We start from the raw sequence: 12,037 nt of genomic DNA, 5'->3' as shown, positions 1-12,037 counted from the left end.
AAAAAAAAAAAAAAAAAAAATGACCACAGCTCAGAAGGCATTAATGCAATTTCTATGCATATAAACTATAGTATAGTTGGCTGTGAAACATAAATACATCTAGTTAACACATAAGCACATTTTGAGGGTCTAAAAAATCATCTTTTCTCTTTTTAGGCAATACTGACACTCATTAGCACCTTTGAATATAATTTCACGCAATTTAATTTTCTTATTTATAAAACTGTTTCCAGGTGTGATTATTGTTCATCCATCACAAGATATATTTTTTAAAATAAAAACTGACAGCATTCACTTCCAAAATTTATGTATGCTGGTAGAATGCTCTAATTATACAACAAAGTGATTTTGTTAATGTAATTTTTTTGGTATTTGGTTATACTCTCTAAAGATGTTTGCAAAGTTAAAAAAATTAAACTCCAAAGTCCAGGTATTTTCCATTAACACTATTCACAATTTCTTTGTGGATTGTAACTACATAACCCAAGGTGATGTCTGGTAATTCTTTCTCAAGTTTCTTTTCTTATTCTGCATAACCAGAAACCCCAAAGACAGGGAGAAATAGCATCTTCGATATAATTGTGGGCTCACTGTTACCAGAGCAAACTGTGACAGCAGAATCTGAAAGAATTACTTCAGAAGGAGGGTCCTGAAAGTGAGAAAACTCAGGAAACTTTCAGACAGCCTTCATCGATTTGTGAATCCAGACAACAAAAGTACAACAAGCTATCCCCAGTACTAAAGTACTAAAAGTACAACAAGCTATCCCCAGTACTTCAGAAAGGTGTTCCACTTTAGGTTAAGATACAGGTGCAATCATTCATTCATTCAATATTTACTGAATCCCTATTAGGTAAGGTACTAGGTAGCAGTGATCCAAGGATGAAAAGGATGGGTCTCTGCTCCAGTCTAGTGAGGGAGACAGATACACAAGGGATTTGCCTGTGGTGGTTAAGATTGGGTGTGGCAGATGAGCTCATCCTGGGAATGATGGGTATTGCGGGTAACATCAGTCAGGCCTGCTCTGTAGGAATATCCATGTTAAAGAACAATCAAGAGCAAAAGACACTTGCCTCTGGGCTCCTCTTCCAACTGAGCATCAGAGTCTGCCGGCAGAGACCCTGTAGTCTCTGGCTTAGAAATTCCTCCCCTTGCGTTATGAGACCATGAGTTCCTAGAGGACACCCCCAAACAAAGGGGCCTGCTGGGTCTTTCTGTGTACTGCATTGTTTATTTATTCTCTCTCATAATTAAACCTTCATCTAATCCTACAAGGTAATAATATTTGCAAATGGAGAACACCTGGCTATCCAACATGATGAATTTTCCAGGCTTCTGGGGGAAAGAGTTGTTCAAGCCAAAAGAAATCTAACATGTCCCTAGAAAGGAACCCGAGCCCTTCACAATATGAATACACAGGCGCAAGGGTTAAATGTATAATGTATGTTCAGCGCAGAGAAAGCATGAATATTGTGCCTCTGTGTGTGTGTGCGTGTGTGTGCAACCATAGAATTCTAAGCTTGTAGGGTGTGCTTTACATCTATATCATATGTTATCCAGATACCAGTTGTATATTATAAGCTGCATATGCAATACCATATGGACACCATAAAATATCACATGTGTTGTCAGGATCATTTTACATTTAGTGCATGATTAAAATGTCATATTATATAACCTATCTTTTCTGTGTGTACATGGATTTGTCTCACAAATTGCTTTTATTATCAAATTCAGACATCAACCAAAGTTAAAGTCTCTTTATTGAGATTTAATAAAAAGCAATATGGAAACGTGAATACAGTTTGGTTTTTTTCCCTAGATTTTTCTGCCATGCAGCATTTAACACTGGTGCAGCTGTCAATACCCCTTCATCTGCTATCGGGCAGCTTTTTCCTTTCACTCACTGTGACATTTTTAAAGTGGCAAAAAAAAAAGCTTAAAACAGCATATTTGTCACTTTTTTCTTTCTAGTGACCTTTTAAGCACCAGGAAAAATTACCCTATATGTACTAAATGCTTTAATCATTCCACATACATTTCACAATAGTGCTTTCTATAGGGGTATCCTTTAATTAAGTTTAAGAAATTTACATTGTACTTACTGCTGTTCATTTAATTATTCAAAAATTTAAACATAAGAAAACCTCATAGCTCTTAGCTATGGCAACTGTGTGATGCAACTGTAATCTATATTAAGAATCATTTTTTATAAGGAGAATTTCAGAAATAACTTGTCCATACCCTCGGCTTCCAGCCTTTAAGTGCTGATAAATTGCTACATGAAGTACTTTTCTTCGGTATTTAACAAATTTAAGAATTTAAATTTAAATCTAGTGAAGAAAAACAAACTGTCTTCATGGTTCCATATTGCTTTTTATTAAATTTAATAAAAATTAAGAAATTTAAAAATTAAGAAATTTAAGGAAAAAGATAAGTGGATGGTGAGACATCACAGGGAACATGTTGAGGAGGAAGATGGTAAGATTGAGTCTCAACCCTATTTTGGATCATCTGTGAGACCTTGAGGGAGTCACTGTGTATCTCTGATGGCACCTGGTATCTCACTGTGTGCAAAATAAGGTATTGATAGCCACTTCTCTCCATCACAATGTGATTGTGGGGACCAAATTAGCAAGTATCTGTGAATATGCCCTGAAATTGATAAAAAATGAAGAGTAACATGACTTTTAGTTCAAAAACAGATATTCTCTGTTTTAGAAGTGGAGAAATTTTAAAATTCTTGTAACACACCAGAAAGAAGTCAAAGGTTTAAAACAAGCTAAAATATCGACATTGGCAGTACATTATTTTAAAGTTAGTGTCCTTTCTAAAAACAGAAACAGAAATACTGCTGTACCTGCTATATAACGGCATTAAAAACTGCAAAGAGTAATAATTCTGGTTTGCCTATTTAGTCTCATTTTTATTCTTTTCACTTTTACTATGATTGGCGTGTCTTTAGAAGTGAACAGGTCTCACACACATAGAAAACAAACTTACGGTTACCAAAGGGGTAAGGTGGGGAGGGATAAATTAGGAGTTTGGGATTAACATAAACACACTACTATATATAAAATAGAAAACCAACAATGACCTACTGTATAACACAGGGAACTATAATCAACGCTTTGTAATGACCTATAAGGGAAAAGAATCTGAAAAAAATAGATATATACATATATGTATAACTGAATCACTTTGCTGTACACCTGAAACACAACACTGCAAGTCAACTATACTTCAATTAAAAAAAAAAAAAAAAGAAAGGAAGTGAACGGGTCTTTCTCCTACCCTCGCTACTCTGTGACCCTGATAATCCAAAGTGAATGGGCTGAGCACCCTAGGACAGAATATCTACTTCACCAGTTAGGAGTCAGTCACCAAGAGTAACCTAGCTTCTCAAAGCGTGTCTCTGCAAAAGAGAACATAATACCCATCCCAGAAGGTTCTCTGGAGTCATAAATAATGTCTGGTATACGATAAGCTCTGCAGAAATGGTATTTATCACTGTTTTCCTGGCAAGAAATCTCATAACCGCACTTGGCTCTATCGGTAACGTGGAGGACTTACTGATTCTGAAGTTCAGCAAGAATCCAGGCAGGGTTCTAGAACGTTGCTGTGGTAGCGCTCGGACGCCACGTGAGGACCAAGGGGAAGGAGGAGAAGCAGCGACGGCGGCAGGGCCTGAGGCGGGACTGGGGGCTGGGGAGGGCCGTGGACCCGTGGCTGAGGCGTGGGCCCGGGGCTGAGGCCCGCCCTCTCTCCCTCCCGCCTCAGTGGCCACGCCCAGGGCAGACGTGGCCGCCGTACAACGCGGCGATCATGGAGAGCGCAGCTGCGGCAGAAGCGCCATGGCGTCATCTGTCCCATCAGTTTAGCATCCCCCAAGGAATCTGACCGCCTACTTACACAGAGCTAATTGCCACGCAAGTCCTTTGGGGGTTTTGGGAGAGGAAGAGAACTGCAGCGCAGGATTTTCATTTGGGGAAAATTAAATAACCTGGTAAGAGTTTTTACGTTTGGATCTTATAGATGAGGAGTACGTACGAAAGGTACCGATATTGATGCGTTGTGTGTTGCCCCAAGACATGATGATCGAAGCGACTTTTTCACCTCATTCTATGGTAAGTTGAAATTACAGGGAGAAGTAAAAGATGTAAGAGCTGTCGAAGAGGCATTTGTGATCAGTTATCAAGCTGTGTTTTCATGGGATAGAGATTGATATTTTGTTTGCCAGATGAGCACTGCAGACTATTCCAGAAGACTTGGACTTAAGAGATGACAGTCTGCTTAAAAATTTAGATGCAAGATACATAAGAAATCTTAACGTTTCGGGGTAACTGATGAAATTTTACATCTAGTACTAAACATTAGTACTAAACAATCTCAGGTTAACCCTGAGAGCTATCAAACTGTGGGCTAAATGCCACATCTATTCCAATATTTTAGGTTTCCTCTGTGGTGTTTCCTGGGCTATGCTAGTAGCAAGAACTTGCCAGCTTTATCCAAATGCAATAGCATCAACTCCTGTACATAAATTTTTCTTGGTATTTTCTAAATGGGAATGGCAAAAGCCAGTCCTATTGAAACAACCTGAAGAATGCAATCTTAATTTGCCTGTATGGGACCCAAGGGTTAGTGTATTATTTTTTCCCCTAGAAATTCACACTGTGCAATAACAAATAAAAATCATCTGCAAAAACTTCAGGGAGACTTCCCATCCTGTTACCTATGAGTGGACATTACACTTTCTTTCAGTCTCAACTATAATTGCCCTCTGAAGTGAGAAGTGTAATTATGTACCCTGTGAACTACATTTAATTGTACATAATTTGTAATATCAAGGTCACTAACTTTTTAATTCAGTCTATACAGAACTACCTTGTAAGTAAAAGTTGTGTGGGCATTTGTGCTTAAAAAACAATGATAAAAAGATACTTAAAAAAAAAAAAAAGAATCCAGCCAGGAATCAAGATGCAGTTCTCGGACTTCCCTGGTGGCGCAATGGTTAAGAATCCGCCTGCCAATTCAGGGGACATGGGTTTGCGCCCTGGGCCAGGAAGAGCCCTTATGCCGCGGAGCAACTAGGCCCGTGCGCCACAACTACTGAATCCCGCGCGCCTAGAGCCCGTGCTCCGCAACAAGAGAAGCCACCGCAATGAGAAGCCCGTGCACCGCAAAGAAGAGTAGCCCTCGCTCGCCACAACTAGAGAAAGCCCGCACACAGCAATGAAGACCCAACGCAGCCAAAAATAAAAATTAATTAATTTTTTTAAAAAAAGATGCAGTTCTCCCCATCTTTCAAGTAGTCCTCTTGAAGGCCTCCTTATTGGCTTTGGCATCCTGGTAAAGCAAGGGCTGGGAAGGACAGCCCTCCCCTCAAGGCCAAGCATCACTGTTAGTTTGCAACCTCAGGAATTTGGTTGGTTACCTGGGTGAAATTCAAAATTGGCCCCCCTACACAGAGGAGGGACCGATGAAACAGGCAAACCACTCCAGATTTGTAGGTGGCAGGTGTAATCAACGAGGGAAATTACTTAGGAGGCTTGTCTTGGGACCACAAGATGAGTAGTTCTCTGCACCTGCTGGCGGGAATCTTAAAAATTTATATAGAGGCCTTAATTATGTTCAGTCACGTATGTACCATCCAGATGGTCTCAACAATATATTACCCCTCAAGGCTATGTCCTTGAAATAGCTCCTAGCGTGGAAATGGTGGGTGAAATGTACATACCAAAGACAGGGGAGAGGGCTAGGGGCCTCCAGTTGCCCACATCCAACTGGCAGGTCAACTTTGGCAATCCTGATGTCTTTATTCCCTCGCCATCATCTTCTCATATGGACAGGGAAGTGGGACAATGGGCTGGCATCACGCCTGGTAGTAATCGGACTGTTCTAATAGCGTTCACTAAACATCGTTAAGAAAGGGGAGTGCTAGGATCACTTGAAGCCATCATGTCAGGGAGGTTTGGAACAGGAAATTGGGGTGGGTCTTAAAGGATGAATGAAATTTGCCAGGCTGGCAGGACTGAAGAGAAAGATTTCCTAACAAATATAACAGTGTGTCCAAATCGCAGAGAAATGAAATGGCCTGATGGTTCACTGTGCCGAAGTCTGATGTGAGAGAAGATGGAGATCAACAGAAACTGTCTCATGGCACCATCCTGAGAAGTCTAGGTTTTATCCTCTCTTCTGCGAGGACCCAATGAAATGTTCAGTAGGGAAGTAACTTTCCCAGATTTGTGTTTTAGAAAGATCATTTAACATTTGTGTAGAGAATGGGTTGGCGGGAGTGGGGTGGGGAGAGTGCACAATGAGAGATTAATTGGTAGACTTTGGAATGGTCTAGACAGGAAATAGTGTGCGCCTGAACTAAGGCAGCACCGGTGTAGTGGGAGAAGAGGACAAGTAGGAGATGGAATCAACAGAACATAGTGAATGAATCTAAGGAGTGGGAAGGAGAGAGGAGCTGAGTTTCCTAGTTTCCTGACTAGGGTGCTGGACTGGATAGTGGACAGAGTAAACATAATGAAATGATGTTTTTCAAGGTGGAAATGCTCAAATGGGAATACACCAGAAAACATAATGAAGTAGTCCTATGTTTGCACTTATCTACAACAAATGTTTAGATTTAAAACACACTTTTGTTTGTATTTGACATCTTGAAATAAAGGCTAAACAACTCTATTCCTATATACTTTAAATCACTTTGAATGTGCAATAGCTACAAACACTAGGCCATTTTCTGGGCAATGATACGCTGTTCCAAATTGGGAGATAACTCGGTAATATTATGTCATGCTTGATAATGGTCTCACCAAAATGTGACATAATTTCCCTTCCACTTACATGGTAGTTGCATTCTTAGAAAATTCTGTATATGTTTACATGGTAAAAATTTACTGTATGTTCATAGGTAAAATGGTGTTACGTTCCAGGCTTAGAAAATTGTAAACAGCGTTTTTCACTTACATGGATGCCTATTGGGAACACCTGAAGTTGTACAGAATACAGGACCATTCTTTATGTGAGACTGTCCTGGTATTACGAAATCTTGAGTGTCTCTGCCTCTCCATATGCTATGGTGACACTTAAGCCACTGAAGCACCTAAATCATTGGGACAATTCAAAATATTCCCAACAAATTTCCTAAACATTCCCCAGGGGATGTATCACTCTGACCCCACGGAGAACTACTAGTACGCTTGGGGAATGTTCCAGAGAGAACACCACAGCATCTTCTTTCTCAGCATCTGTGGGCACCATTTGAGCCCAGAAATTAAAAATCAACTACCTTAAAGGGAACTTTGATCCTGATCATTGAGAAATTTTCGTAGGTTTGACTCAAACTGTACAAGACACACTAATGTTTAATCAGAAAGTATGAGAAGGAAAAAAACAATATCTTATCCATTCTTTAGTTTTTAGAAGAAGTCTCATCTCTGTCTCTGAGTGTTGGCGGGACCTTAGGCAACTCATGAGCTGTAACGGGACCTGCTAGTCCAGGGGCAGAGTTAGGGGTGAGATATGGAGAATGACCCTGGCTTTACTTTATGGCTGCCCTTGCCCGCTGGTTTGTTTAATCCAGCGGCGTGTTGGAGTCGGCTTGCGCTGGCTTTTGAGAGCCAATCTAAACTTTGTAGAATTTGTGAGCTGGTTGACAATATATTAGAAGCTTGAAATTGACCATGACGATAGTATTTAAATCATGGAAATTGGAAGACACTACAAATCAGTCCTCTCCCCACTGCCCGGAGCCAGTGGTTAAACCAGCATTTACCAGTACCCCACTGGTTGAAGTTCTCCTCTATCCTGTAGGAAAGGGAAAGGTTGTCCCTGGGAAGGCATTATACAAAAGCCCATCCTCTACATCCCATCTGGTCTCACAGGCTGCTCGTTATAACTTTGGTGCTTGGTGATAATGCTTATGTGTTAGTTGTGGACACTTCAATGCTGTTTCTCTGAAGCATCTGTACAAGGGTCTGTGCTGAGCACCGATATAAGCGGCTAAAATGACTCACCCCAAACAGACACCTTTGGGAGATGCTAGCACTTCAATCTGGCAAGGAGTGCATTCCAGCCCTCCCCTAATCCTCTTACAGCAGCTAAGTTTTACTCAAAGCTTCAGCTTGGGTATAAAAGCAGACTCACTCCTTCACTCAGTCGGCTGCCCCTGCAAGACCAAGCTTGGGGAAAAGCCACAATTGCCTCCAAAGCAGCTTGAAAAGGACAAATCCCTGAGCTTCAGTTTCTGGGCCAAAAAGAGTTAAGAGTTTTGTCAGCCCCGAGTCACTAGAGGCTTCAGAAGTCCGTCAAATCTGCCGACTCAATACATTTTGCTTTAAATAAGAAAGATGCCAAGTGAAGTTGAATGACAAAAGAGATTTCCAGAGAGTGGAAAAACTAGGGAGAATGTCCGGAAAAAGAAAATGTAGGGATAGTAATTATTCCTACTTCAAACAATCTAACAGCCCTTTTACTAGCTATTCTGTCTCCTTTCTCCATGCTGTCCTCTGAGCTAAGTATTATTTTGTCTGTTTTACAGGTGGCAAAATTAGATTGGTCAGATAAATAAGCTAGTTCCAGGACATTTGGAGAAATCAGAACTAAAATTCTGGTCTTCCAAGATCTTCCTCTCAATCACTCTGACTCTAGATATGTGTTCCCTATTTGGTTACATGAAGACAGCAGAACTAAAATATCCCTTGAACCTCATCCATGCTTAGGCTTTCATGTACATGAACCACTTATAAAATAGTTGAAAATCGGCTTCCCTGGTGGCGCAGTGGTTGAGAGTCCCCCTGCCGATGCAGGGGACGCGGGTTCGTGCCCCGGTCCGGGAGGATCCCACATGCCGCGGAGCGGCTAGGCCCGTGAGCCATGGCCGCTGGGCCTGCGCGTCTGGAGCCTGTGCTCTGCAACGGGAGAGGCCACAGCGGTGAGAAGCCCGCATACCGCAAAAAAAAAAAAAAAAAAAAAGGTTGAAAATAGTCAAACATCCATTTAGTTCAATTGAATTCTAGTACATCTTTTAAAAATCAATATAAGCTACAATAACTCATATGTTATTTGATCCTTATATTTTTTTCTCTTTTCCTTTTTTAAAGCAACTTTATTGAGATATAAAAGCATGCAATAAGCACAATAAGTGTACAATGTGATAAGTTTTACATACGTATAAACCGATGAAACCATTATCACGTTCAAGGTAATGATTCTTCTATCACTCCCAAATTTCCTCGTGCCTTTTCTAATTCCTCTCACTTACTCACCCCACCTACCCTCTCAGGCAACACCTGATCTGCTCTGTCAATATAGATAAGTTTTCATGTTCAAAGTTTTATCAAAATGGACTCATACAATATGTACTCAATATCTGGGACTCTTTCATAGAAATTTTGGGATATATCCATGTTGTTGTATAGATCATTAGTTCCTTCCATTTTATTTTTAAGTAACATTCCATTGTATGAATACGCCATGAATTTGTTTATCCATTCACCTATTGAAGGACATTTGGCTCTTTTCCAGTTTGGGGTTTTTACAAATAAAGCTGCTGTGAACATGCATGTAAAAGTCCTTTGTATGGACATATGATTTCTTTTCTCTTAGGTTAATACCTTAGATTGGAATGGCTGGGTCATACGTAAGTGTATGTTGAACTTTTTAAGAAAGTTAAACTGCCAAACTTTTCCAAAGTGGCTTTACCGTTTGACATTCCCAACAGCATAGTTTGAAAGTTCTAGCTCCTCCACATCCTGGTCAACACTTAATATGCCAATCTTTTTAATTTAGCCAACTAATAGGTGTATAGTGGTATTTCATTGTGGATTTAATTTGCATTTTCCTGATATATAGTGATATTAAGGATCTGTTCATGTATTTATTTGCCATGCATGTAGCTTCTTTGGTTAAGTCTGTTTAATTTTGTTGCCCATTTTTAACTGTGTTATTTTCATGTTATTGAGTCTTGAGAGTTTTCTGCATATTGTGGATACAGTGCTTTAGCAGTTATATGCTTTGCAAATATTTTCTCCCAGCTTGTGGCTTGTCTTCTCATTCTTTTCTCCTTTGGAGAGGAGCAGTTTTTTAATTTTGATGAGGTTGAATTTGTTAATATTTATTTCATACATCATATTTTTTGTGTCATAGCTAATAAATCTTTATCTAGCCTAGTGTCACAAAGATTTTTACTTTTGCTTTCCTCTGGATGTCTTATAGTTTTAGATTTTACATTTAAGTCTCTGATCCATTTTGAGATTTTGAGATAACTTTTGTATATGGTATAAGGTTTGAACTGAAGTTTGTTCTGGTTTGTTTGGCATATAGATATCCAGTTATTCCAGCACTATTGCTGAAAAGACTATCCTTTCTCCACTAAATTCTCTCTGCACCTTTGTCAAAAATCAATTGTCCATATATGTGTGAGTCTGTTTCTGGACCTTTCTGGTTCACTGATCTTTTTTTTCTATCTTTACACTATTACCATAGTTTATTGATTACTGTAGCTTTATAAGTCTTGAAATTAGGTGATATTAGCCTTCTAGTTTTGTTTTTCTTTTTCAAAGTCATTTTGGCTCTTCTAGGTCCTTTGCATTTCCATGTGAATTTTAGAGTCAGTTTGTCAATATCACACACACACACAGCCTGCTAGCGTTTTGATTGGGTTTGTATTGATTCTATAGCTCTCTTTGGAAAGAACTGACAACTGTATTTCTATATATGTGCAACAAACATTCAAAATTTTAATATTAAAAATAATATCACTTACAATAGCATCAAAAATATGAAACACTTAAAAATAATTATGATAGAAGATGTGAAAGACCTGCTCACTGAAGAATACAAGACATTGCTGAGAGAATCACAGACCTAAATAACCTGGACAATATAACTTGTTCATAAGTCAGAAGACTCAATATTGGAATGATTTCTTCTTCCCTTTAATAATAGAAGCTACTGTACTGTCACTTCTCTTGGAGGTAGATGTGGCCATTTGACTATGTTCTGCCTAAACGAAGCTGAGCAGAAGAAATATGTGTAACCTCTGGGTCATATCGTTTTTGCTTTCTGTTTTTCCCTTCCAGGGGGCTAGGGAGGATGGGGACATCACTCAAGAACAGCGCCTCTTCAAGTCTAGTCCCCTAACCAGCAACATCAGTATCACTTGGGAGCTTTTTAGAAATGCAGATTCTCAGGCCCCACCCCAGACATACTGAATCAGAAACCCTGGTCTTGGGGTCCAGCATTCTGTGTTTTAAAAAGCCCTCCAGGTCTGATACAGGCTAACATTTGAAAACTGCTGCCCTCGGGAATGCAAAGCATCAAGTAGGACCTAGTTGGCTGATATCCTCACTGAGCAGAGTTGCCTACTCTCCCTGGACCACTAGCTTACCTTCACCCTCTTATATGATGGAGAAATAAACTTCTCTTGCTTAAGACTTTTATATATTTTTTTGCTCTTCTGAAATTTTTTTATTGGATTACAGTTGACGTAGACTTTTGTAATTTTTGTCTATTTGTTATACAATCCCTAACTATGCCCCCTTCCTTCCTCCATGTGGTATTATCCTGTCCTTGTGTCAGGGAAGATTCTCTTTTAGGATATTCTGTTTACCTCAATGATATCAAGAGCATCACTTCATGTCAAGGATTGTATAGGATTGTACACCGAAGGGTACATCATAATAATAGGTAGTACATTTCCTATATAAATTTTGACACTTTGAAAAGTTGGATAAATAATAAAGTTACATAAAAATGCTATAGCCGGGCTTCCCTGGTGGCGCAGTGGTTGCGCGTCCGCCTGCCGATGCAGGGGAACCGGGTTCGCGCCCCGGTCTGGGAGGATCCCACATGCCGCGGAGCGGCTGGGCCCGTGAGCCATGGCCGCTGAGCCTGCGCGTCCGGAGCCTGTGCTCCGCAACGGGAGAGGCCACAGCAGTGAGAGGCCCGCGTACCGCAAAAAAATAAATAAATAAATAAAACAAAAAAATGCTATAGTCAGAGATATAAATTATCATATACAAGTCAG

At 39.9% G+C, this 12,037-nt stretch overlaps 1 pseudogene; it reads left to right on the top strand.

The window, feature by feature from the left end:
* The window catches only part of LOC102982992 (poly(A) polymerase alpha-like), a 10,118-nt pseudogene extending 5,436 nt beyond the window's left edge, over positions 1-4,682 (top strand).
* The last annotated feature ends 7,355 nt before the right edge of the window (positions 4,683-12,037 follow it).

This window comes from Physeter macrocephalus, chromosome 6, assembly GCF_002837175.3.
Source record: "Physeter macrocephalus isolate SW-GA chromosome 6, ASM283717v5, whole genome shotgun sequence".
Classification (NCBI taxonomy): Eukaryota; Metazoa; Chordata; class Mammalia; order Artiodactyla; family Physeteridae; genus Physeter; species Physeter macrocephalus.
Note: the sequence above shows the minus strand (reverse complement) of the source record. Positions and strands in the feature narration are given on the sequence as shown.